Here is a 27,532-nt window from a genome sequence, read left to right as displayed (position 1 = left end):
TTAAGCATCTGACACTTGGTCTCAGCTCAGGTCTTGATCTCAAGGTGGCGAGTTCAAGCCCTGTGTTGGGTTCCACGCTGGGCCTGGAACCCACTTAAAAAAAGGAAAAAGGACAACGCAGGTTTAGGACATTTCCATCATCACAGAAAGTTCTATGGGGCTGCTCTGGTTTGAACCAAAGGGCAGAAATTTACATTTATTCTGGGTGGCACCTGATCTTGTTGGTTCCAGCTCAGCCCCAAGGCCGCTGAGATCTTTTGGAAACTAATTTCGGTTTACAGAGTGTTTGCTGTTCCTTCCAGCTTCATGACAGTAGTAGATCTGATTAGCGTTTCATGCCTTCCTCGGCTTCATCTAAAAGCACTGATAAAGATGCCCAGCCGAGCAGAGAGGGCTGCAGCTGAGCCCTGCACGTGGCACTCGGCACGCCAGCCCCATGTGGCAGTCATGCAGTCGTTCAACAAATGAGGCCCACATAGCAGGTTGTGTGTGGAGCACCGAGCGCACACGGGGAGACAGAGGACGGCAAGTTCAATAGCGGCCCATTGTGATGGGTGCTCTGGGAGTTCCAATGCCTTTCTTTGTCTCATGTTGGGGCTGCTTCTGTCTGGTCTCCAGTAGTTAAAAAGGCGGGCTGGGGAGTCAGCTTCCTGGATTTGAATCCTGGCTCTGGCGCCTTACAAGCTCTGTAATGTCTTTGTGTTTCTGTATAAATGGGGGCAAGAATAACGTCTTTCGCATGGTGTTATTGTGGGATTAAATGAGTTAGTGCAAGGAAGGCTCTTAGAACAGTGCCTGGCATAATTGCTCCAAACATGCTAGTTATCGTTAGTTCTTCTTATGTTTCCTCCTGGACAATCCACGCTCAGTCTTGCATTGGGACCTTGATTCCCTCAGTTCCGCTCTTAGTTTGTGGAAGTTCTTCAAAGTGCAAACTAAGCCTCCTCTTCTTGATTTCTTAAGTTCTCAGCTGCTCATTTGGCACTTAGTTTCCTATGCTGGAGGTTAAGGACCATAGTAAAGAACTTGAATAATGGTTGGGCTTTATCTTGGCTCCATGCTGCATGGTAGAGTGACCTAGGACAGGCTTCCCATCTGCAAAAATGGGTATAATCACAGGGCTACATAGGACTACGGTCCAGGCTCAGTGAGACACCTTGTGTGAAAGTGCCTGCCCTAGTAGGTCTTTACCTTTCTTCTGAAGAAAGTAAAACCCCGGAAGTATATGAGGCTTGCTTCGCCCCTGTGGCTCTGCTTTATTTAGTATCTAACAAAGAAGGGCAGGCTCATTATTTCTTGTACTTCTAGAGGGCCTGGCCCTGACCCTGACCCAGAAGCCCTCAGTTTCTTCATTTATGGAATGAAGACACCTTATAGGTACCCCCATTTTCTCCTTGCTGCCCTCTCAGGCTTGCTGAACTTGGATTAATTCCTTCTTCCACAAGCCTCAGTCTGTACTCAAAGCAGGACCTGAAGGAGAGCCTGTAAGGGCTGGTGGTTATAACCCTAATTTAGAAAAGCTCTTTGCTCTGGTCGTGCGCCTGTGGAGGGTGGGCGTCGTGGGGTCCCAGAGCCAGGGGTCAGTCCTTGGAAGGCCCCCAGAGGGTCCAGAGGTATTGCCATGGGGAGAGGGCTGGAAGGCGCTGTGGGATCTTCCGCAAGCTCGGGCTGCGGGAACAATGGGAGCGCGGCGAGGAGGCGGGTGGGCGTCGGCCAGGTCCGGGCTGGAGGTAGAGGAGGCAGGCGAGCTGGGCGCCGCGCCGTGGGGTTAGCCCGGGGCACCGGGCCCAGAGCCGAGGCGTCTTAGCCAGGAAAACCCAGGTCGGCACTGGCGGGGACCAGGGAGGAGGCGGGGGCGGGGCACGAGCCCACCGGGCTGGGACGGGGAGGGCGAAGAGGCCGGGGTGGGGTCTCTAGTCGGTCGCCCCGCCGTTCGGCTCCGGCCTCGGGGCTCCGCGGCGGCTCAGGTAGGCGCCAGGCGCGCGGCCCACGTGGGGAAGCGGGCGGCGGGCCGCGAGCGCCAGGCGGGCTCGCGGGGCTCAGCCCCCTCCTCCCCTCCCCTCCCCGGGGGCCGGCGCTGCTCCTCCCGACGCGCGGCCCCGGCTCCGGTGGCTCCCGCGGCTCCGGCGGCGGCGGCGCTCCCCCGGCTGCTCGCGGCTCGGCGCGGCTGCTCGCTAGCTCGCCGGTGGCGGCTGGGGCGGCCGGGATTGCCGCCGCCTCCTCCGGGGCAGCCGGCCGGGGCGGGGCGGAGGGGGGAGCCCGGTGTGGGGGGCGGGCAGGGAGGGGGCTGGGCGCCGTGGGAGGGAGAGAGGGAGCGAGCGAGCGAGCGAGCGGGGCATTTCTGCGCAGCTCGAGTGCGCCTCGGAGCCCGCCCGGGCGGCCGCCGGACGCACGGACCGAGGACCGACAGCGCCCGGAAGCCGCGCCGCCGCTGCCAGGTTAGCCGCCCGCGCCGCCCTCCTCCGGGCCCCCGGGGACCCCGCAGCGTCTGCTGTCGTGTGTGTCTGTGTGCGAGGTTATCGCCGAGGACTCCGGGCTCGGACCCCGGTCCTCGAGCACTGACAGGCCGGCGGACCGGCTCCCGGAGGCGGGGGGCGGGAGGGGGGTGGCTGGACGCTGAGGGGCTGGGGGCGGGCGCCCCAGTCCGGAGCCCCGGGCCTCTGTTGGTGAGTCTAGGTTCTGGCGCCGGTACGTGTGGGGGGGGTCCACATCTCCGAGTGTTGGGTGTGAGCGCGCGTGTGCCCGTGGGTCTGTGCAAGTGGTTGTGGTTGCTGTGTGTGTGCGCGTGTGCGCTGAGTGTGCATCCGTGTTTGTGTGAGGGGTGTGCGCTGTGGGTCTCCGTGCGTCTGGACTGGGTGGTGTGTGTGTATCTGGGTGAGGGTGTGTGTGTCTGCGTGTGTCTCTTCGTGAATGTGTCTATTAGAGGGTGTGTCCGAATATGTAGCTGAGTGTGTGTACATCTGGATGAGGGTGTGTGCCAGTGCCTTCGCTTGTGGCTGGAGCCTGTGGCGGTGTGTGTGCGCGTGTGCGTGTGTCGCCGTGTGAGCGCCAGTGTGATTCCCCGTGTGTGCGCGTGTGAGGGCGGGTGTGCACCCGCGTAGCCCCCGTGTGCGTGTGCGCGGCTTTGTCTCCGCACTGCCGGGAGGAAGGGGTGGGGGCGGCGGCCGAGGCGCTGTAGTCCCGGGGAGCTGGACACCTGGTCAGGGCGGTGGGTGGCGGCGGTGGCGAGAGTGTCCCCGCCGGGCGGAGAGTCTCCGCTGGCAGGTGGGCGGCCACACCCCAGGGGCCAGAAGGAGCTGGGCTGCCGGCGGAGCCTGCACTCTGGGCCAGGCGGGAGTGGAGGGCGTGTCCTGCCTGAAGCCCGAGTGTGTGTGGGTGGGGGGGGCACGCGTGTGCGTGTGTGTGCATGTGGGTGTGGGGTGGTGGTGGCGGCAACAGCGGTCCCCAGGCTGGTGACCCAGGCGGTTCAGGGATCCATTTCCTGTCGCTGCGCAGGGACAGTGGCCCAGAGACCGGCTGGGCTTGGCCAGGTCAGCCTCACTCCCACCCTCACTGTCTCTAGCTTTCAGGGCTAGAGCCGCACCTTAGGTGCCCTGAAAGGAGGGAGGACCACTCTCCTAAAGGGCCAGAGCCCATGCAGGAATACCCCCACCCCTCAGGAGACCCCTACTGTGATGGGAGATCTCTGGGTGTGTGTGTGTACCCCTGTCCCCATGCACTGCTGCCCTGCCTGTGCGTTTCTAGATTTGCGGTCTGTCTGCATGTGTGTCTCTCTGTGTTTTTCTTGTATGTTTGGGTGCATAGATATGTTTTTATCAGTGAACAATGAATAATGTATTTTGATGTATATGTGTATGTGTTTTTATAAGTTTTATTTGTTTTTATGTACATATAGCTGTTTGTATATTAGTGAGTCTGTGCATGTGGGTTTGCAAGAGAAGTGGCATTTTGTTGCCAACTAGTTTAGGAGAGAAAAATTTTGTCCAGGGCCACTCTAATATAGAAAAACTGGGTGAAAATGTGGTTTGGAAATTTAGCCCTTGGTTTTGTGGGCTTCAGATGCTGGTATTGAAATGTGGGTAGGTTGGGGGTAGACTGGATAATACGAGGATGGAAAGAAACTGAGACTCTTCTAGGACGAAGGAATTGTTCTGGAAGAAGGACATCCAAGTACAAGAATTCTTCCTCACTTCCAGTTTTTCCTCCCTATTACTTCACCTCCCCCTCTGCTGCTGGGCTTGCCAGGATAAAGTGCACAGGATTTGGAGTGTAAAGGGAGGGAGCTGGGAATGTAAAAGGAAGGAGGGTGGATGGGTGATAGGATTGGGGGCCAAGAGCAGATTTCTGCAATTCTGAAAATGTTTCTGGCAGCAGAAGCTGGGGAAAGCTGAGCTTGCTGTCCCCTTCCCTGATTCTCCCTTTCCCAGGAAAGGAGAGACTCTGGCCTGGAGCTCAGGAGCCCTGGAGTCTCCAGGGGTCTCCTTTGGACGTTGGTCAAACCCTTTTGTGTTTATCTGTTTGCTCAGCACATTTGTATTACTTATTCTTGTGTAGGAGTCTAAACCCCCCAAGCCTCAGTTTCCCCTGGCTGAGCAGCTAGTAGGCTAGATTCTGAGGCTCCTTTGGAATCCCAGAGCTCATGGTTACCCAGATTTAGGAATCTACCTTTCTAGCTCCCAAGGATTCTGGCCGTGCCCCTTTGCCCCCATATACTCTGATCTAGAGTGGCATTTCTCAAAGTCTGGTCATCCTACCACCAGCAACATGGTCCCCTGGGATCTTGTTAGAAATGCAAATATTGGGGGCTCCAATCAGACCTACTGAATCAATAATAACTCTGGGGGTGGAGCCCAGCAGTCTGTGTGTTAACAAACACAGGTGATTCTCTTGCCCTTGAGCTCAAGAGAGGTGCCGAAAAGAAACTGGAACCTCCTATAGGTTGAAACACTGGGACCCACTGTCCATCATACTGACATAGCCACGCAGGCCTAGTCTGGGAGTGGGAGTTCTGGTTTCAAGTCTCAGTTCTTTCCTGTGATCTTGGACAAATCTCTCTTTCACTGATTAATGTAATAACTCATTGACAGTGTCTGGTCTGGGTCAGGTTTTGAGGGAGGGGTTTCCCTCCTCTGCTCAGTTCACCACTTTTTACCTTGACCTATAAGACCTACAGGCCCCTGCCCCCTCCTCTGGAAACCAGTTACTCCAGCCTTCTTCCAGAGCATCCAGGCACTGTGAGCTCTCTGGCCTCTGGGATTTTGCACATGCTGTTCCTTCTGTCTAGCACACTTGTCCCTTGCTTCTTACCTTGATTAATTCACATTCTTCAGATTTCAGCTCAAGAGTGACTTGCTCAAGGGCGCCTTCTCCAGTTCCCTAGAATAAGTCAGTTTTTCTTGTTACATGTTCTTAGAGCTCCCTGGAGTCCACAGTGCTTATAGGAATTTGTAGTTCTACTTGAACTTGTTAGTTGTTTGTCCATCTCCCCTCACCGAAGTGTGGATACTATCTAGGTAGGAACTTGCTTATCATGCTTTCTAGTGCCCCCACACAGTGCCCAGCTTATGATTTGTGTTCTCTAAATTTGTTGAAGTGGATGACTTTATATAATGGAAGATGGTACTAAGTGACACCCAAAGTGTCTTCTCCAGCCCCGACACTGTAATATCAAAGCAGACCTCACACTTTTTTTAAAATCTTTTTTTAAAAGTTTTATTTATTTATTTGAAAGGCAGAGATCACAAGTAGGCAGAGAGGCAGGCAGAGGGAGAGGAAGGGAAGCAGGCTCCCTGCTGAGCAGAGAGCCCAATGAGGGGCTCGATCCCAGGACCCTGAGATCATGACCTGAGCCGAAGGCAGAGGCTTAACCCACTGAGCCACCTGGGTGCCCCATGACCTCAGACTTTTTAGAAGTATATTTATCTGTCTTTTTTGCTGCTTCATCTCCTGGCCATTGATGCACCCCCATGGTGGGTCTGGGCCACTGCCTGGCTCTGCTCTAGGGGAGGCAGGAGAAAGCTCTCTAGGAGATACAGCCTAGCAAGTCATCATCTGTGTCCTCCTGGAATAGGATCCTGCAAGAACGAGAAGAGGAAGAACACTGGAAAAGGATTCTAAAGATCTGGGTCTGTGCCTTGTTTGTGGGCAAGTCACTTTTCCTTTTCCTTTTTTTTTTTTTTTTTTTCCTTGTTTCCTCTTCTGTAAAATGAGGGTATTAGGATGGATGGTGTACCTAATACTGATTACAAGCCCTGGCTCTAGAGTCATCCAGGCTTTGCTCCGTGCTCACTGGGTGGACTTGGGCAAGGGAATTCATCTCTTCAGCTCCTCTCCTGTAAAACAGGATGAATGATAGTAACTGTTCCATAGGATTGTTCTGAAAATGAAATGAGATGACATACAGGGAATGCCTCACACATAGTAACCATTTGCTAAGTGTGAGCAATTGTTACTATTATGGCTACTTGGCAATTCAGTTGGCTCTTGAATGCCTAGGCCTCCAGAAACGGCAATGAATCCCACAGTGTTCACCGGCTGGTGTAGGGGCAGACGTGTGCGGTATACAAGGTATCGGAATGAGGGTGTTCAGGGAGGAAGAGGCTTTACAAAGAAAAGAGATGGTGTTTGGGCTGGATTTATCTTCCGGGTAGTTAGGGCAGCATGTGCAAAGGCACCAGGGCTGGTTAGGGGAATTAGGGGAATTCCAAATAGTTCCATGTGGTTGGAGCTGCAGGTGATGAGTGGTGGGGAGAGGTGGGGTGATTGGCCAAGAAGGAAGGCGGAAGAGGAGGTCCTGGGCCAGATGAGGGCCGGACTGACGAGCTGGAGTTCTACAAGTGGTGGGGAGCTAGGGAAGAGGATTAAGCTAGCCTGGAAGAATCAGATTTGCATTTCAAAAACACAGCTCTCCAGGTGGTGATAGAGGACCGCCTGGGTAGTGGAGGGGGCTCTGTTGACTTGGAGACTGGGCTCAGAGGGGGGTTAGAGACCTAGAATGAGACGCACAGGTGGTGGACTTGTGGCCAGCTGGGGTCAGGGAGGCAAAGGAGAGATAAGAGTGACCTCTCACAGGCCCTCAGACCCCTTAACCTCCAACGCTGCCTCGTGAGTGGGAATCTGAAAGCAAGAATCCTGGCTCTGTGGCCCGGTGGAGTCACAGTGTAGGACTTTGCCAGGGCTGTTTAACGGAGTACTGCGATTTGGGTGGCTTAAAAAAGCAGTCATTTATTCTCTCACAGTTCTGGAGACAGAAGTCAGAAATCAAGGTGTGTCAGCAAGTTTGGTTCCTTCTGAGGGTTCTGTGGAGGAGTCTGTCGTCCTACGCCTCTCTCGTCGCTCCTGCTGGTTGCCCCCAATCCTTGGTGTTCCTTGGTCTGTGGCTGCCTCTGCCTCTGTTGTCACGTGCTTTTCTCCCCTTTCTCCCTGTGTGTCTCTGTGTCATCTCCTCTTCTTTTTTTTTTTTTTAAAGATTTTATTTATTTATTTGACAGAGAGAAATCACAAGTAGATGGAGAGGCAGGCAGAGAGAGAGAGAGGGAAGCAGGCTCCCTGCCGAGCAGAGAGCCCGATGCGGGACTCGATCCCAGGACCCTGAGATCATGACCTGAGCCGAAGGCAGCGGCTTAACCCACTGAGCCACCCAGGCGTCCTCATCTCCTCTTCTTGTAAGGACACCAGTCATATCGGATTTAGGACCCACCCGAATCCAGTGTGACCTCATTTTATTTTAACTAATTACATCTGCAAAGGCTTTTTCCAAATAAGCTCACATTCTGAGGTTCTAAGTAGACATGAATTTTGGTGGGGGCCACCTTTCAACCCAGTACATTCAGGAAGATGGCAAAGAATGCAATTCTGGAGTCCCACAAGCCCGGGTGCAAATCTAGGCTTTGCTCCAGAGCAGCAGGAGCTCAGAAGAAGCGAGTTACTTGTTCTCAGCCTCAATTGCCTCTCCTGTGAAATGGGGACAGTAGCCCCTGCAGTGGCAGGCTACGGTGGTCACACGTGGTCTGGATGGCAGGTGTGAGTAAGCCCGTTGGTGGCGCCCAGTCGGCAGCCCAGAATGATCACTTCCTCTCCAGCGCCCCCTGCCCCCAGCACTTTGCAGCTGGGTTGCATCCCTCAGCTCTTGGTTCACTTCCTCATCTGCCCGATGTGTCTAAGCATCACCTGCTCTACCTGCTTCACCAGGCTGTGAGTCCCAGGGCATAAGGAGAAAGATCTTCGTAAGTTGCTTCAGAGTTTGTTGCTGGGCTTTTCACTGATAATCGTCATCAGCATAATCAGCCTTGGCCATTGCCACGTGCACTGCATTCCCAGCACGCCTGGCCCAGCCCACTCCTCTCCCGAGGCAAGTCCTCTGTCTCCACCGCCCCCCCACCGCCCCCCGCCCCTCATGTGCTCACAGGGATCCTGCGAAGCACAGCTGCTGTCCGTGAGGAGGACCTTAGCAATGGTCCAAACTCTTCGTTGCCCTCATTAGCCAGAGAAGGGGAATGTGCTCTGAGAGAAAGTGACACCCCGAAGGTCACACAGCTGGTCACACCTTGCCTGTGGCTCTTGTTTGTGGTCTGAACAGCACTAGCCGCCCCCCCCATCCCAGTTGCAATGTTGGCCCCAGGCGCAGGATTGTGGGGCAGGTGGAGGCCTGGAAAGGGCCATGTGCCAGGCTCAGAGGGGTGCCCGCGGGAAGAGTCTTGCTGAGTCAGGGTCAGAGGGGGCTCGCTGAGGCCCGAGTGAGCAGGCAGTGCCTCTATGGGCTGAATGGACAGGTTCTTTGTCCTCCGCCTGGCTCGGGCCATCTCTGCTTGCTCCAGCAGGGCGGAGGCCACCGCAGGCGGGCAGCTGCAACGTGGGGAGCCAGAGCCTGGAGGTAACCCAAGGCTTCAATGTCCCCATTGACAGCCAGGGCTGTGCCTCTCTGCAGGCTGTGTCCCTCTAAGCCTTGTCCTGGCAGGCATAGGGAAGGCTCTGGAAAGGAGAGAAGGCTTATCCTGTCTTGGCAATTGCCCTGAAGTCATCTTCTTTTTCCCCAAACTGGGGGAGTCAGGCCCCTCTTCACCCCTTGATTTTCCTTACCCTCCTCCCTCCTCTTATTTTCTCTCACTCCCCTGTCCTGCCTCCCCCTCCCCCTCTCCTCATCTTCTCTCCAGATTAGAGGTCTAAAGATAAAGCCTCCAGACCCAGTGCAAGGGGCATGGTTCTGGGGTTGCTTGGGGCCACTTATGCATTAGGAAGCCTGGAGTCTTCCTCTTCAGAGGCTCACTCCGGTGACTGATAAACAACCACTTACGTTATTGGCTTACCATGTGCCAGGCCCCATGCTAAGCGCGTTACACGCCTTATGTCTGTTAATCCTTGCAACTACCCAGTGAGGCAGAGATTAGACCCCCATTTTATTAAAGGAGGTTAAATAACTTGCCCAAGGCCTACCCAGCCCTCCACCAGCAAGTGGCGCAGCTGGGGTTTAAATCTAGATCTCTCCAAAGCCCATGGGTACTCCTGAATCGTTCCCATACTCTAGACTGGATGGGACAGTCAGGAGTGTTCACAGAGGATGTGCACCTGCTCAAATTCAGAGAACAAATTCTTAGCTCAGAGAGCAGGGTCTCCAGTCCAGGTCTCCTGCCTCCCAGCCTGCATGGTCACTTCACTCAGGGACTGGCCTTCCTACAGTGTCAGCCCTGGGGCTGGTCTGGCCTCTGAGCCCATCTGGTTCTAGGCGGTGCCCACCTGTGGGACAGACCTGCATCAGGGGCAGGGGACAGGGCAGGTCTGTTGGTGCTTGGCTTTTTTCCCAGTGATACTGTTTGGCCATTGGTCACCTTAGTTTTTCATTGATTATCATGAGTCTTCTAGGTAAAGAAACTTATTATCTGCAAAGAATGATAGCTTTGTCTCCTTGAAAGGATGCCTGGGGGCTTGGAGATCCTCTATCAGGCTCTGTGATGTGGAGAGGAGGGAAGCAGAGGCTGGAGCCAGAAAGCTCAGATTTGGAGAACATTCATGCTAGAAAGGAAAAGGAAGGAAGCCAGAGCTGGCTAAGAGCCAGAGCAAGACAGTTTGGAGAGAGGAAAGGAGCCTCCAGGCTGGGGCTGATAGGGAACCTCTTGGCCCAAGTTCAGCCCTTGGAGCCCTGACTCTCTTGTAAGTAGGGCTGCTTGATCTCAGGATGTCACTTCCAAACCTGGGTAGCTGCAGTCAGCTTGCTGGGCCTCTACCCACCCCCATCATGACCATGACCGTGACCATGGTCAGCTTGAGCAGGTGGCTCAACCAGAAGGAACTTTGATTAATGAACAGTGGCTTTAAGCCTTGGAGCCACCAAGCCCTCTCATAGGTGAGGAAGCAGAAGTTCAATATGCGAAACAGCTAAAAGGAGAGTAGCTCAGCTTCCGAGGGTTCTCTAAGGCAGGGCTTCTCAAAATGTGCTCCCCCAGAAGTAGCAAAATAGAGCTTGCTTAAAAAAAAAAAAGCCGTCTTCCAATATTCATCCAGAGATTCAAACTCAGCTGCTTCCTGGGAGAGTGGGATCCATGGTGGGGCCTTGGAATTAGCCTGTTTTAACAGCTTCCTTGTCAAGGTGACTGTGACACCAAGGGTTCTGAGATTGCCCTTGGAGAATGTTTGTCTCAAGTGTTCATGAACTTCTGAAGCAGTATGCACAGTTGTGAGAGTGTGCCTTGATTTTGGGAAAGGCTCCATAGACACCATTGGTGTCCTTGAGTCACGAGCCGTCTTTAGGGTTGTTTTATAGAGTGGGAGCCTAATGACTGGAAGAGGTCACTGGGGAGTTCATGGCAGAGTCAGGAGGTGCAGGCAAGTCTCTCCTACCGCTCAGCACATTGCTGGTTTTAAGTGAAGATGCTTAGAGACTGTGGGCCACTTCCTTCCCATGTTTGGGCCTCAGTTTTCCCTGCTGTAAAATGGGGGGCTGGGCAGGATAGCTGCCCTATAGCTGTGATTTGTAGTTCTAGAAGCCAAGTTTCCTGTTGCCTAGTTCACATTCTTCTTTCCTCAGGTTAAACCAAAGGGCTAAGGATAACAAGTCTGTTGAGGGTTTGGGAGGATTAAGGAGATATGAGCACTGTAAAGAATAAATGCTCAATATATGATTATAACTCATTATTTTTCAGTTAATGGTGATTATCATTGTTTCAGCAGACACCTGTTATGGTTGGAGCACCACGCTGGGGGGAGAGAGTGAGGGACAGAAAAATCATGGCAAGAGTCTCTTGGTCTCCAGAGTTCTAAGGTCAAGTAGGGGCAGTAAGACTCTCCCACAAGGAGCAGCATCCGGCAGAAACAAGGCAGAGCGAGTGGAGGAGGGAGAGATCAGCGTAGACTCTGTCATCTGTGTAGATGGGTGTTCCCTGTGGAGGTAAAGGAGGGGAGGTCCAGGCCGGAGGTGGGAAGGCATACTTGAAGTTGCCAGAAGGACCCAGGGGAGAGCAGAGTGGACGCAGATGCAGCTCCGGAACCTCCACGCAGAAGGGGCTTGGGGTTAGCAACCCCATCCCCCTGCCCCGATGTAGGGGCAACATCAAGCTCTGTTTTGCCAAGAAGAATTTGGGGGCTTGATGGCTCATGCTGCCACTACTGAGAGCCAGAGAGAAGACTGGACGGGTAGGGTTTTATGGTGGAGGTATTGGGGACCAGAGAGTGGGGATGGGGGGGTGGCCTTTGTCCGTCTATCTGGGCTTGAGCTGAGAATGGTCCGGGGTGGGCTGTAGTCCCAGGCCTCTGAAGGCCCCCTTTGGAATCTGTCCCATAACAACAGGGCTGCCTGTTTACCTGGCCAAGGTCAAGATATGCATTCTGGTGTGTCTGAAGGTAAAGGGCAAATTGATCCCCAAAATGTCAGTATCTCTAAACATCAGATCTGGCCAGCAGGAGAAGCAATCTCTTAATCCACCCCCTTTGTCCCCACATTACACAGATGGGAAGCAGAGGCCCAGAAGGGGGAGCCCCACCTGAGAACGCCAGCTGAACTGGCCACAGTGAGGTCAGCGTCAGCCCCAGGTGGGCTGTGGACCTTGGGCCTGCATTGGGGTGGGGGAGAGAGGGGGAGGAGGTAGCCAAGGAACCTGAGGAGGGGTGTGAATGACAGGCAAATGTCATATTGGTAACAAGCTGTTGCCAGGATGTGTGTGTGATCCCCGGTGAGTGGGACGTGAGTGGGCCGGAGTCGTCATTATTCTGGGCTTTCCTTCCTGGAAAGGAAAAAGGACCACATAGGTGGGAGTCAGGGGAATATTGGGGGATGGCAGAATTTAGGGGGTGGCCTAAGAAGAGGAGGCTGTTGCCAAGTAACAGGAGACACGATGGTAATACAGTGCCCAGAGCATCGCAGCATCTGTGGGCCTGGCCCTGGACAGCCCTGCATGCATGTGTCACCCTAAGTTTATCGGGGAAAGGGTGAGCGCCCCAAAGGTCCCAGCTAAGAAGAGCAGAGCCGGGGCTAGGGGACCTTCCTTCAAAGCTGCACCCCTGGCATGCCCTGGGTGGCTGTGGCCCCAGTCCTCAGTCCAGTTCGGTCTCAGGGAGGGCCTGGAGTCAAAGGGGTCAGGGAAGTGCCCGCCCAGGGCAAGCCATCTTGTGTCCCCTGGACTTCATCAGTCTGCCCATCTAGCTGGCCTGTTTTAGTCTAGTTCACCCTGCCCTCTTGTTTGTTAACTAAAAATATTTATTGAGCACCTACTATGTGCCAGGTCCAGCTCCTGACCTTATGGAACTTAGGCCTTAGCGTGAAGGCTGTCCATATTGATAGGACGGGAGGGAAGGAGGAAGTGAGGGGGTTCATTTATCACCCCTTTCTCCCTTCACACCTGCCCCTTCCTCTTCTCCTGTCTTCCAAGTCTCCCGACCCCCAGATGGGACTTTTTGCTGGGTCTGCCTCCTGCTGACATGGAAAAGAATCAAAGTTAATTGTTAAACATAATAGCTGGTGAGAGTTTCACCCTGTGGGGCCGTTGGAGGAGGGTGTCCGAATACTAGCTGGACTCCCTAGGAGAGGGGTGGAGCTGACTTGGGTTTTCTGGCCTCTCCCTGCCACCTTTTCCCTGCTCTGGAATCTGCCTCTGGGGCCTGTTCCTCCCCTCCTTCCAGGGGACACGCTGCCTCTTGGACCCTTTCCCTGGACTCCAGCTGAGGTGTCCCTGGGAGGTGAGCAATGGCTCTGGCCCTGATCCAAGCACCTCTGAGTGAGTGCTCCTGGGGGAGGTGCAGGACAGGGCATGGCTCCTGGCCCCAGGGACCCACCCAGAGGGCAAGCAGCCAGTGGACCTTGCTGGGTTTGCCTTCTGCTTTGTGTGTATGGGGGTGGGTAGTGGGGATGGTGTCCCAAGTGGCCCAAGCTCTGTCCTTGGGACCACGGCCTAATGCATCCCTGCCATGCCTTTCTCCTGCCCTCCTTCCCTTTCCACCCACTCTTCACTGGGTGTCCTGTTCTGGGTTATTCTCTGGTGCTAGACTAGGGAAGGAAGGGTTCATGAGAATAGTGGCAAAGGCTTATTTCTTTCTCTAGAAGGCTGAGGCCCAGGGGCGCCTGGGTGGCTCAGTGGGTTAAAGCCCCTGCCTTCGGCTCAGGTCATGGTCTCAGGGTCCTGGGATCGAGCCCCACATCGGGCTCTCTGCTCAGCAGGGAGCCTGCGTCCTCCTCTCTCTCTCTCTGACTGCCTCTCTGCCTACTTGTGATCTCTGTCTGTCAAATAAATGAATAAAATCTTTAAAAGAAAGAAAGAAAAAAAAAAAAAAAAAGAAGGCTGAGGCCCAGACCTGGCCCCGTCAAACTTTAGGGACAGAGCCCAGGCTTCCAAGTCAGACAGGCCTGGGGTCAAAGCTGGGTGACCTTGGCAGGTGGTCCACCTATTGGAGCCACACTCGTACTCTGAACAGTGGGCATGCCCAATGCCTTTGTCACCATCGCTGTGAACATAACAGGAGCCAGAGGTAGATGCTCAGTAGGGATTCCCAGGATGAGAAGATGCCATTCTCTCCAGACTCATCTGTACTTTGGGAGGCCTAGCTCTGACTGTGGGCCGTGGTGGTCACCAGCTCTACCCTCTGGGACTTTACTGTCTACAGGTTCAGTAGGTACAGCGGCTGCTTAACCACACATGGCTATCGAGCATTTGGAATATGGCTAGTGCTCTGGGGAACTGAATTTTTAATCTTATTTGACTTGAATTAATTTAAAATTTAAAAAGGATACTCCATTCGGTTATCAAAAAACTTCTACACAGATGATTAGATTTGTGACCATACATTCAGTCGTAAGGGCTAAGGGGATCTAACTATCCTCTGAAAATTTAGCATCAGAATTGAGAGGTGCTCTAAATGTGAGGTACATGACAGATCTGGAAGACCTAGTATGACAAAAAAAATATGTAAAATATGTTAATATTTTGTATATTGGTTACACATTGAAATGGATGTATTGGGCTAAATAAATATACTTTTAAAATTAATTTTAGGAGTGTCTGGGTGTCTCAGTTAGTTGGACATCAGTCTCTTGATTTCGGCTCAGGTCCTGACCTCAGGGTTCTGAGCCTGAGCCCTGCTATGGTTCCGGGCTCAGTTCAGAGTCTCTTTGTCCTTCTCCCTCCCCCTCTGCTCCCCTATCTGCCCCCCCCACCCCGCCGCACCTTGTGTTTGCCTGCGCTGGGATGCTCTCTCAAATAAATAAAATACATATAATCTTTAAAAAAATCAATTTCACCCATTCCTTTGTATTTTTTAAAATGCAGGTACTGGGGCGCCTGGGTGGCTCAGTGGATTAAAGCCTCTGCCTTCAGCTCAGATCATGATCTCAGGGTCCTGTGACTGAGCCCCACATGGGGCTCTCTGCTCAGCAGGGAGCCTGCTTCCCCCTCTCTTGCTGCCTGCTTCTCAGCCTACTTGTGATCTCTCTCCGTTAAATAAATAAATAAAATCTTAAAAAAAATAAAATGGAGCTGCTGAATATAAATAAAATGCAGCTACTGAAATTTTTATTCTTTTTTTTTTTTTTTGAGAGGGAAGGAGAGAGAGGGGGAGGGAGGGGAAAAAGGGGAGGGAGAGAGAAAGAGAATCTCACTCAGGCCCACCCTCTGCACAGAGCCAACTGTGGGGCTTGACCCCACAACCCTGAGATCATAACCATAATCAAGAGTCAGATGCTTAGCTGACTGAGCCACCCAAGTGTCCCACTACTGAAAATTTTAAATGACATATATGGCTTGCATTATGTTTCTATTGGACAGTGCTGTTCTAGCCAGAGAGTGGAGTTGGACATATTTGAATAATAATAATACAAGACTATAAAGACTAGTTATTTGGGGCGGCTGTGCGTGGGAGTTGGAGATCAGATATTCCTCACCCTCCCCTTCCCCCACCGCCTAGATCTGGGCCCTGCCCTGTGGTGGAATGTTACCCAGGATAACCCCACAGCCTCAAGGATAAGATTAAGACTTCTGAGGTCAAATGAAAAGCCTGCATCTGGGTGGCCACACCCCTTACTTGCTCTGTGTGTGACCTTGGACAAGTCACTTCACTTCACATAAATTTAGTCTGTCCTCTGTCAATTTAGATTCCCAGTGGGATTTCTGTCTTTGATTGAGGGGATCACGTGAGAGAGACTCCAAGTGCAGGATTTAGCCCAGTGCCTGGCACGGGGAAGTAGTCAGACAGTGGCAGTGGTGATGGTCATAGCTACTACTCTTTGTGGGGGTTGTTGCTACTGCCGGTGCGTCCACCGGCTTGAATTCTCTCCTTCCGTTTGTCTGAAAGGGACATGGGCCAGAGGGAAAGGGAAGGTTAAAAGAGCTTGACTGGGATGCGGGAGGGCTGGAGTGAGGGTTGCTTTGTTGGTTGCCTCAGGGGATTTCTTGCCTTTGAGGTAGCTCCTTGGATCTTCCCATTCGGAAAGTGATTAGGCAAAGATACGTACAGATGAGGATGCCAAAGGCCTGTTGAGGGGAAGTGACCTGGCTCTATGGCCAGAGCCAAATGCAGGACTTCCCAACCCTGTTGTAATATTGGAGCCAGTGTTAGGAAGCTGCCTTTTGGGGTTGTAGGAGCCGGGACAGATCAGGAGTCTAGAGCTTAGGAGGAATGGTTATTATTAGATACTTCTAAGTGGGGATCTCAACACCATTCAGATTAACCATCTCATTCTTGAGTTGAAGAAACAGAGAACAGCGTGTGTGTGTGTGTATGTGTGTGTGTGACCTGCCTAGCGAGATGGTGGCCAGGCTGGGTCCATTTCTGTTTGTTTCCATCCAGCCTTCAGCCCAGCCCTCGCAGGACGAAGGCCCTGCTTGTCAGCCCCCTTCTCTCCTGCCTAATCCCTAGAGAGGGCTTCTGAGAAAGAGGCTTTTGTTTCACCAGCTCCTTCTGGTTTCCTCTCAAGGTAGCTTCGCTGCTCCCCCTCTCCATCTGCCCAGATTTTCATTTGTCCCTGTTCCAGGTTTATAGGGCCCTGAAATGTGAAGCTTCTCTGTACACATCTACTTTCTAGATATCCGCAGGGAAGATCATGAGCTTTTTCATCAAGGAGGCCTGAGCTCCAATTCCTCTCCTCCCATTAATTCTCTCTGTGGCCTTGGTTGAGTCACTTGTAATATCTTAGGTCTCGACTTCCTCATCTGAGAAGCAGGAACCAAAATGACACACGCCTGACCCAGTGGTTCCGAATGCGAGCTCCAGGCCTCACCCCTGCCCTGACAGGTTTGCGGTAGGGGTCTTCAGTGAGTCATTTTGCTTTCCGGGTCTCAGTTTCCACCTGTGTTAGGTGGAGGCTGCTACTCTGTGGTCATTGTGATAAGGCATCTGCTGAGCTTTCCACGTACCATCTCACTGAATCCTCCTGTCAGTCCTGGGAGCCAGACACTGTCACTCCGATCTTGCCTCATGAGGAAACCAAGCCTAAGAGCAGTGAAGTGACTTGCCCCAGGCCTCAGAATGAGAGAGAGAGAGAGAGAGAGAGATGGAGCCGGAATTCAAACCAGGTCTGTGTGACTGCAGAACCCAAACTTCTACCCACTGTCCTGCAGGTCTCCCTAGGCGTGCTTGTGACCTGGCCTCCTGTGGTTCACACCGGGCTCTGGAAAAACAGTGGCTGGGGAAGCAGGGTGTCAGCTGCTGGGTGACCGATGTCGCCGCTGGAGTGACCGTGTCCTGAAGCCCGTGCTGGCCTCCGGAGCTGGGGCAGAGAGCAGGCAGTGGGGCTTGCGCCCTTGGCCCAAGTGACTTTCCTCTTTATCTGCTTCTTGTGATCTGTGTGACACCGAGCCATCTTGTCCCCGTTGGAGATTTACTGTTCTGAGCCCAGGGGACCTGAGGTTTCTCCCTCCAATGCTCCTGCCCCGTTGTGTACGAGGCTGGATGTGCACCTAAACCTGGAAACATCTGTGAGTGAATTAGACCAGAACAGCATGTTCATGCTAAAAAGAACGTAGGGACCACTGAGTCCAGCCACATTTATTTTATAGATGGGGAAACTGAGGCAAGGAGAGGCCAGGTTGAGAGACCAAAGGGTATGTTCTTTTTTGGGTGCTGGAGATCACTGGGACTGACGTGGAAGGAGGTGCCCGAGGGGGAGGGGGGCCTCTGCTCTCCCTCCTCCCCCCACATCTAGTCCCCCACCAAATTCTTTAGGTACCACCTCTTAAGGATCTCTTGAATGTATCTACTTCTTTCTAACTCTACTGTAACCACCCCAGTCTGGGCCCCAGGAACCCCAGATAGGTACACGGCAAGCTACCCTTGCCCGTTTCCAGTCTGTTCTCTACCCTGTGAATCAATGATTTCCCACTGCTGTTTGAATTAAGCCTGAACTCCTTACCCTGGCCTCCCAGGCCCTCCCTGGTCCCCGCTGGCGGCCTCAGCTTCGGAAGTGTTACTTTCCCTTTTGCTCTGCTGCGGAGCCACACAGCCCTTTCTGTTTAACAGGTTCAGCAACTTCCCTAAGGTTTCTCAGACAGCTAAATGCCAGCCTCTCGGTTTCCAGCTCCTTGCTGGGTCCATGGACTCTGGCTGGTTTCGGAGGAGCTAACGCTGTTTCCTCCTTGCAGGTGCCTGACAGACGTGCTTTTCCCCGGGGAGCTGGTGTGGACCGAGGAGGGGTGAGTGTTACAGAGGCACAGCCCAAGTCTCCTTCTTGTGCTCGGGGTGGACAGATGGGTCTTCCAGGCCTTCAAGCTCTCTTATTTGGAGATGTTTTACTGCTGGGAGGCCTAAAGGTTTGTCTAGGCCACAGATTTCCGGTGGGTTTAAAAAGCAGGGCTGTGCTGAGGGTCCTCTCTGGTTTTGGCTTATTTCGAGGTAGGGGCTAAAATGCATGTTCATTGAACACCTCTGCGTTGGACCATGAGCTCTGCCTGTATCACTTGTCTGTGCCACCGTGGCTACTGATGGACGGCCTTGGACCTGGAAGTTGGATCCACTGGCCCCGCAGCCCCGGTTTTCTTCTGCTTAACCGCTCCTAGGTGCACCTTAGAGTCGGGAGAGGGTGTTTTCATTCTGGTTCTGCCACTGACTCCTAAGTGACCGTGGGTGTGGGCGGCTACATTCCTTTGTGTTGGCCTCAGGACCCTCTGTATACTGTCAGGGTGGGGAGTGGGGGAAGGCGGGGTGAGAGTAAATGAGTTGTTTTCTTCCCACTGTCCAGCAGGAAGTCCCCTTTTCAAAGGAACCCCAAAGAACCTCCGGGTACAAAATGGCCAGAGGCGTGGGAGCGTAGTTGAAGCTGGGGCAGGTGTGGGGGATGCTAACTGGAGAATTCCTCAGCCCCCAGCAGCCTCCAGATAATGACAGGGAACCCTCCCTTGGCTCTGCGCAAGATGATTCGCAAACCACTGGCATGGGGTGTGTCAAAACCCTTTTCCAGCTCGGGGGTTCTGTGGCTTTGGCGGGGTGAGGGCAGAGAGCGAGCCAGGCCAATGAAGTTACACTGATTGGGAAATCATGAAGTAATATGCAAAGGTTATTAGTAAGGCACGACTGTCAGGGGTCTGTGAGGTTACTGTTCCAGAACTCTCTGGGTTTTGTTTTTTTATTAGATCAGAGGCACCTCTGTACTCCTAGGGGAGTGTGTGTGTGTGTGTGTGTGTGCGCGCGTGTGTGCGCGTGCGTGCGCGCGCAGGGGCTGTGGGGAGGAGGTGGGACTGAGCCAGCTCAGGCAGGTAGAGTAAATAATGCCAAGCAGAGCTGGGAGCATGTTGGTGGGGGTAAGGGGTGCCTTTAGCTCTGGTTAAAAGGAGGGATTTGGCTCTTTCCTGCCAGCACATGGGCCCCACGGAGATCTCTGGGCAGGAAGCGCTGGGAACAAGGAATCCTCTGTCCATAGTCCCAGCACAGCCAGGATAGCAGTGGATTAGGAGTTCCCAGGAGGGGGCCCCGCTGGTCTTTCCCTGACTTTTGGGCAAATGGGTAGGGAGAGGGAGAACTAAGTGCATGTGTGCCTGGGGTGCAGGGGGCGGGGTGGGCGTGGTAAAGGGAGGTGGAGGTTGGCTCATTCACTATTCTACAAGTTCCTCAAGCTTCTGGAAGCCCGCTCAGAAGCAGGCGGCTCTGTAGGGGTTAGAGCAAGAAAGATGAGACTCTAGGTATTAACCACCATCAGTTTACTGGAGGAGACAGGAAAGGTCAGACGTGATAGATTTACACAGGGAACCTGAAGCACTGGAAATCGTGTGGCCTGCAAGTTGGGAACTGGGCCTCAGTGTTCTCTTCTGTACGTTGGGGGTGGACATATCAGCACGGCTACTTATTAATGCTCTCCTGAAAAGCATTTAGATCAGGGTATTTCAGATCTCTTAGGGCAGCAGAATCCCAGTACGTAGCTTTTGTAGCAAAACTGCTGTGGTCGAACTGGCAGCAATTTATCAAGAATCTTGCTACACCCCCCCCACTCCCTCTCCCCACCCGGCGCTGCCCACTGCCCTTCGTTCCACAGGTGTTTGGGGAGGCACAGATTCCCAGGACTCTGGGAAGCAATGTCTGAAGACCTCTGGGTCAGGGTGATTCTGGAGAACATGCTTCGTAGACTGTCCCTCGCAGCCCTGATGATAGAGATTGTGCCAGAATGTACAGGAGTCTATTAGTTCTGATACAGACTTCTGCCTTGCCCTGCCCTGCCTGTGGCTGGCATACACCTTATCTAGGTTAGGGCCTGTATAATTGGGCATGGGTTTTTCCTTTTTTTTGAAGATTTTTATTTATTTACTTGACAGAGAGAGAGCACAAGTAGGTAGATAGGCAGGCAGAGGGAGAGGGAGAAGCAGCTCTCCGCTGAGCAGAGAGCCCGATGCGGAGCTGGATCCCAGGACCCTGGGATCATGACCCAAGCTGAAGGAAGCCTCTTAACTAACTGAGCCACCCAGGCACCCTGGGCATGGGTTTTTCATAAATAAAGTGACAAACACTCAAATTAAAGCGGCTTAAACCAAAAAGGGACTTAACGGATCCTGGGGTGGTCCCTGGAACTGAAGGGTGAGGAGTTGCATGGACTCCCCAGTCCCCTCCCACCCCTGCTGTCTCTCCTCTCTGCTCTTACTGGGAGCTCTCTGTCCGCTGCCCCAGCTTAGCCACCCAGACAGAAAAAAGGAACTATTTTTCTTCTAGGATCTACGTATCAATCCAAGGGAAGGGCTCTGACTGGGATAGTCCTTGTCCCTGGAGGAGAGGGATATTCTGAGTGGCCAGGCCTGGGCCATATGCTACCCATGTAGCTAACAGGGACACAGGGCTGTAACCAGAAAGGCCGATCCGTGAGAGCACGCTGGGTGTTAGTGGAGTCCTGGGTTATAGGACAGTGAACAGTTCGTGGGCCTAAAGGGGCTGTCACGCCCCTCTTCAGTGACAGTAATACAAAGACCAGCAATGAGAACAATAGGTCATGTTTATTGAATCACTCTCCCTGTGCTGACTGTGTTCTGTTGCTTTCGGGGCATTAGATCATTTAATCCTCATTAAACAGTACCCACACACGCCTTTAGGGTGGGTACTGTTACCATCCCCCCTGCATAGATGGCGAACTGAGGCACAGTTAGTGAAGGTTCCACACTGAGTCAGAGGAGGCCAGGAGTATGGCCTCAGAGCTCATCTCTGTGGCCACATTTGTGTGCCCGGGTTGGGCGTCCCAGGGGCCATCCTAGATCCGATGGCACACTGCTCCATGACCCGGAGCCCGTGACCTGTAGAGGTTCCACCGCCCTGCTGGAGGGAAGGGGCTTCGAGTGAGGCAAGCAGGTCTGTGTCCGTAGAAATCCATCCATCCATCCAGTGCAGGGCTCTGTGGCCAATGGAAAGAACAGTCATCTCTGAACCATAACAAACAAACTCCAACACTGAGCGCTCGCTTTGTGCCCAGCTCTGTGCTGAATCCCTAGCGTGCCTTAGCTCATTTAGTTACAGTTATTGTGCCCATCTTCCAGAGGAAACTGAGGCTCAGACAGGTAAGTGACTTTCCCGTGGGCAGAAGGCTAATCAGTGGCAAAACCTGGTGTTGGAGTTCAGGTCTGTCAAGCTCCAAAGCCTGTGCTAGGAGCCACTGCAGTTGTCGTGTCCCCTGGGTGGGAAATAAATGTGTGGAGGTACAACTGTGACATCATCAACAGTGCAAATTGCCATTGGAGAAGGACGGGAGAGGTACAACTGACAAGGAGAGGACAGAGCGCAGAGAAAGGGGGCAGCGTAGGCATGGCAGTCAAAACGTGCTTCCTGGAGGAGGCGACATTGGGCCTTGAAGGGGCTGGATTTGGGCAGGAAAGCTCTCCGGGAGGAAGGAGCAGCCTGAGGAAAGGCACAGAAGGGAGAAGCAGTTCAGTTTGGCCAGAACTAAAGAGCGGGGGGCGGGGGGAGAGGGTGGCCAGCTGTCTTTCAGGCTTCAGAGAGGGAGCCCCTCCTTCCATGCCCTTCTCTTCAGAGACGTGAAGAGGTTTGATGATCTCCAGTTGCTGCACACAGTTGCCGGGTTCCTTCACCTTTTCTTCCAGATGGAAGGAGGACAGGCCCCAGTGCACGGTGGACAAAGGGCACCTGGGCACCAACAGGTGTCAGTCCTTCATTCATTTCCTCCAGGTGGTGAAGGGTGGGGAGTGCCCGCCTGTGGTCCATTCCCTGGCAACCTCTCATCCAAATAGCACAGAGCTCGTGGAAGCAGGATGGTTTCCTTCCCTTTCCTTCCTTCCTTTTTCTTTCTTTCTGGTTTCTAACAGCCTTTTGGCCAATGGTAGGATTTCCCTCCCCTCCCCAAGCAGGAGGCTGAAGCTTATATCTCTAGCCCACAGAGAGGCTCCCTTCTCTTCTCCACTTCCCTCACCACACACAGCTAATCTCATCCACGTTGTCAGAAGACAGACAATGCCCTCAGATCCTGGGCTCTGTCCTGGAAGTGCCTTCAGATGTTTCTTCAGGCAACTCAAAATTAGGGAACGAGTATATCGTTAGCCCTGGGAGCCTCCTTGGTTTCAGAGGACGGAAGAATGGCAGTCATATTCATTCAGCTGGACTCAGTGTATCAGAGGCTTTATTACCCCATCGAGGAAGCCAAGGCTCAGAGAAGGAAAACGACACAGGTGCCATTGTCATAGGAAGGTGGCTGTGTCATTATCTCCTGCAGGAGAGATGAAAGTGTGGGAGACTCAACAAGGAGAATGCCCTCTCCCGCACCCCTTCTGCCTCCCCGCTCCTCTGATCACAGGGCTCTGAAATGCTGACTCTGGCTATCCCCCCACTCCCGCCTCCCCCATGTGGATACAGATCATTGCGGTGTGGCTTGCGGCTTCTTGGAGAGCTAGAGGGGCTGTCTCTGGGGGGCCCAGCCTTCATAAGTGTTGTCCAGACATGACCCAGATGTCCAGCATTCCTTCTGTGACCCCTATTTTCTTTGGGATCTCTGGATTTTTCCAACCCTTCTTGGAGCGACTCTAGCATTTCTCTAGAGGGAAAAGAGGTAGCTAAGGGCAGAGGAATGCTCTCCTTAGAGGGTTTTTCATCCCCCTGGCCCTTATCACCAGGCTCACACCTGGACTAGAATCAAAGTCCCTAATATTTTTCCTACAAAGGGCTTTTCTGTTCACCATCCCATCAAATTCCCCCCACAAACCCGAGAGGTAAAGCAGCAAAAGGTGTAATTATCCCCTCTTTGTGGGTGGGTTAATGGAGACTTGGAGAAAGTAAGTGACTTCTCCAAGGCCACACAGCTAACGAGGGGCAGAGCAGAGCTGGAAGAGAGAATCAATGTCCAGGAATCCTGATCTCTTATTGCCCAGTGCTGATGGCTATTGGGACAGTCGCTGAGACTCTCTGTCTTTGGTGTCACCTGGTGTATGGCGGTTATGTCCCCATTTCTAACCTTCCCAAGCCTCCTAAGGGCCTGTGGAATAGTTTCACTTGTCACTTCTGGATCTGAGAGTTCCCCAGCCAGTCTCAACTTACGGCTCTGGCCAGTCTTGGCTGACCTCTAACAGGCTGGCCTTTCTCTTCCCACAAGGTAAGATTTGCCATTTGTTGGGGAGGGCCCCTCTGTGGGATGTTGGAAGCACATGTTTCAGCCTGCTGCCCACGGAGTGGATGGGGAAACTGAGGCCAGGGTCAGCACAATGGTTGTGTGCAGGACAGCTAGAGAGGCAAGGAGGGGCAGGGGGAAAAGCTTGGACTGGGTGGATGTGTTGGGCCCTTTTCCCAGAAAATCCACAGCTTTGTTTCACTAAATGGAACACAGTGTCCACTAAGTTTACTTATTGCTCCATTTATGCCCCAGAGAAATTCTTGCTAAGGGCACCCTGGGCTTTCTAGAAAAGTGGTATCTGGCCCAAACCAGGGGGAGCCCTGGGTTCCTGAGGGGCACGGGGAGCTGGCAGCTCAGTGCTTGGTAAGAATAACTGGGATTCCGCCATGGACAGTGGTGGTAGTTGCACACCTCTGTGAATGTAGTCCTGGCATGTTCTTCACCCCTAGACCTCCCTGGATTTGGGGCAGCAGGGCGCAGATGCTCTGAGAATGGCCTCCTGGGCCTTATGGACATGGCGTTGGCCTCTTGAACTTGTTGCTGACCAAGGTTAGTTTCTCGTTTTGTGTCTGGGGAACCAAAAACTCAGACTAGGAAAGTGATTGGTGTCGGTTGCCAGTAGCCACCAGCCCCAGCTGCAGAGTGGGGAGCCGGCCGCCCAGGCGAGGGACAGTGTTGTAAAGCTAGAATAGCAAAAACTGCTGTCTTCATACGCGTGTTCCTGGAAAGGTCTCAGGAAAGTTCTGGACAAATGACCTGGGCAGGTCCCTCTTCCACTCTGCGCCTCCGTTTCCCTGACTGGATCCACTCTCTACAGGGTTACGACTACCAAGGCAATGCAGTGACCCCATCCCTCTGGGGCCACCTCAGGCTTTGGCAGATGGGGAGTCGCTTTAAACCAGGGGACGTGCTCCCACATGGGCAGTAGAATGAAGTTGAAAGAAGCCTGAGCTCCAGACTCAGACACACGTGAACATAGACCGCTGCTCTGCCCCTCCTGTGTGAATGCGAATGAGACACCTCATTTCTCTCTGCCTTAGTTTTACCGTCTGTAAAATGGAGACAGCAGGAGTGCTTACTTAGGGGGTTAGAGAACAGACAAGAGAATGCAGGCTGCATGTCTAGCACTGTGCCTGGCCTGCTGGGGGCTGTTACCGTGTCCTCGATACCTATAGAGATGATGACAGCTGACCTTTAGAGATGGCTTTGTGGGGCCAGCTAGGCTACTAATGGCAGTGTTATCATTCTCCTTCTCTCTACTTTTTGGCACTTTACATTTTACAAAGCACATTCACGTCCATCACTGTATGCGGCCTTCAGAGCCTCCCTGAACGGAGGCAGGAAGGCAGTCACTGTCTTCATTGTACAAATGCAGCTGTGGGTCTCAAGAGAGGCGAGTGGCTTGCCGCGACTTCAGCCTTAGTGTCCAGGAGCTCAACTCTGGGCCTGAGGTGCAGCAGGGGTCAGGCTTTGGGCCTGGTGGCACAGGCAGGGAAGCAGGGGGCCACTGCTGCTCACCCTGATTGTCATGCCATAACTTCTGCAGGGTGGGTGAGTGACCGAATAAATGACCGAGTGACTGGCTCAGTGGCCTCGTCAAGTCACAGAAACACACACACACACACACACACACACACACACGCTTGTGATGCGAGTGGCGGGCAACCTGTTTCTCAACTTTGGGCCCAGGATTTCTAGTGCTCTGTGCCAACAGTGTCCCTGCCTTTTCCGCACGGCCTGTCTGCATCCTGAGCCCCAAAAAACCAGACTCGTCTTTCCTCTCTACCGTTGCCTGCTCTCCCCACCCCCACCCCAGTGCTTGGGCACAGAGGTGGGTTTTACCACCATTGAGTCTTGACTGAGTCACACAGTTTTCACGGAGTCCCTGCCATCCCCTTGGCACTGTCCTACCTGCCAGGATGCAGAGGTGAACACAGCAGGCAAATGCACGATCAGTGTTGAACAGCAGACTTCTTACCAGTGTCTGGAAGTTCCCAGGGGTTGGTGAGGGTGGAGGGTGCATGATTTTGAATTTGGAAAAATGTCTCTGCTGTGGGAGGTAGCCTGTGCTCAGAGTCCTGGGCTGGGGCTCAGTTCTCGGTGGTGGGTCCATCTCTGCTGGGCCTTGCTGTGTGACCTTAGGGCAGTCCTTGCCCCTCTCTGGGGCTTTTCCTCCCTATCTACCAAAGAAGGGGATTGGCTGAGATACGAGAATAGTCCCTGATGTTTGTGGGGCACCTGCCTGACTCCTAGTCTGTTCTCACAGGAGCCCAGGCTGATGCTTAGGTCCCTTCTTGCCTACTCATTGGCTCTTGGGTCTGGCAGGCCTTGAGAATGTTTCTGAATGGGTCTGTGAGCACCAGGAAGATGCTGGCAGGATCATCAGCTCCCACACAGTCAGCCCGAGGAGCTGCCCACTGTCCTGTATGTAGGTCCTGCTTCCCTGGGCTGGCTTTAGTGCTGACAGACCCTTCCAGCCAGGTGGCCCCTGACCCAGAGACCAGCCCTGTCTTGCATGGGCTGTGCACACGGGCGGATGTACACTCTGATGCTCTCCCTTGGGCAGGAGGTGGTGAGAGACGGGGTAGAGATGGGGTGAGAGTGAAGCTTCAAGGACTCCTGATACTACAGAGCTGACCTAGCCCCTCCACAGGAAGGCTGGTGAAACCGAAGCCTGAGAAGGGCAAGTTTTCCTGCGTCTACACTGAGGGTCACAAAGCTCTGTGAGAACGTAGCTGTCCTGAGCCCCTCCCCCTATGGGCACATTTTGTGCTTAGCTGGTCCCTGGGCCTTGGACCTGTGTGTACTCGGCAGATCATAGGGTGGCAGGACCTCATCCTGGTATCTGTGATTAGGAGGGGACAAGTGTCTGGGTATCATTTTTGTCACGTTTCCCTGCTTCCTGCTCTGTTTCTCAAATAAGTTCCTGGATCTCTTGCCCTAGTGACGCCGACAGCTGACATGTTGTTTCCAGAGGAGGAAGGGACGCAGAGGGCAGGCCCTTGTGCCAGCTGGGGACAGGACGCCTGGTGCCTGATTCCAGGTGGAGTGGTTCGGCCAGGAGCCCCCATCCCGGCCCTGTGGCAGTGCCAGTGCAGCCTGGCTGGCAGCCTGAGAGAAGTCTGTCTGGGTCCGCCCTGCCCCCCAGCTCCTGGTGTCTCAGCCTACCTCCCCGAGGCCCTGCAGCTCGGGGCTTTGCCACTTGGCCCTGGCATGGGGACTGGTCTGGCAGGTTTTGCCACACCCATGAGCTGTGAGAAGTCTGGGAGCTCAGGCAGGGCAGGCCGGAGGAGGCAGTGCTGCCCTGTCCTTGACCCCCCCCCCAATTCCACCCTCCCCTCTGTCCTCTTCCCCACCTTTCTCAGGGAAGCTGCACAGGGAACTGGAAAGCAGAGCCCAGGAACGCCTCGTCAGCATGTGACTGTGGGCAAACCCCTTATTGGACCTCAGTGTTTTCATCTGTCCAGTGGGACTCTGGGCTCTTCAAGCCGCAAGCAGCCACATCCTGATTCCAGTTAGAGCCCTGCCATTTCTCTCCAGCCCTGGGCCGGTGACAGCACACCCTGTGCTTCAGGGTCTGAACCTGTAAAACGAGGGCCACAACCCTTGCTTGCTTCCTGGGAGTGGTGACGGGCTCAGCTAACGTCCTAGCAAGCATCCAGTCTCCGTTAGAGGGGTTTTCTGTCTATATTCTGGCCAGCCCTTGTCTGGCTTCAGCCGAAACAGAGCGTGTACCTAGGGGTGGGGCTTACTATAGTCCCCTCGCCCTTATCCTGAGCGCTGCAGTCCCTGAGAACCAGGCTTTCTGAGCTGCTCCACCATAGGGTGGGGAGAACGAGAACCCAGGAGGAGGCCTCAACATTTGCTGCCTCTGCTTCCTTCTGACCTGCAAATCAATCCAGGGTCTAGTTCAGGGGAAAAGGGAGGGAGCTCTGCCTTCCACTGCCACATCCCCCCTTTTAGACACCTTGCTGGACCACCTCTGATGGTCCAAAGTATACAGATCATATTTCCTCAGAAAATTCAGATTCTGACAAT

At 53.6% G+C, this 27,532-nt stretch overlaps 1 protein-coding gene across 15 annotated transcripts in view; it reads left to right on the top strand.

Annotated features, from left to right (window-relative positions):
* Positions 1-1,741: 1,741 nt before the first annotated feature.
* EPB41L1 (erythrocyte membrane protein band 4.1 like 1) overlaps positions 1,742-27,532 on the top strand; it is a 122,292-nt gene continuing 96,501 nt past the window's right edge. For 4 of the 15 annotated variants that reach the window (XM_044263113.1, XM_044263111.1, XM_044263109.1 and 1 more), the window contains exons 1-2: positions 2,334-2,438; positions 18,054-18,104. The gene's annotated coding sequence lies outside the window, so the exon portion shown is untranslated. Of the gene's footprint in view, positions 1,822-2,321; positions 2,439-13,098; positions 13,165-18,053; positions 18,105-27,532 lie in introns of those variants that run through there. The other 11 variants (XM_044263117.1, XM_044263115.1, XM_044263116.1 and 8 more) reach the window with 6 other exon arrangements.

This window comes from Neovison vison, chromosome 8 (genome assembly GCF_020171115.1).
Source record: "Neovison vison isolate M4711 chromosome 8, ASM_NN_V1, whole genome shotgun sequence".
Taxonomy (NCBI): Eukaryota; Metazoa; Chordata; class Mammalia; order Carnivora; family Mustelidae; genus Neogale; species Neogale vison.
Note: the sequence above shows the minus strand (reverse complement) of the source record. Positions and strands in the feature narration are given on the sequence as shown.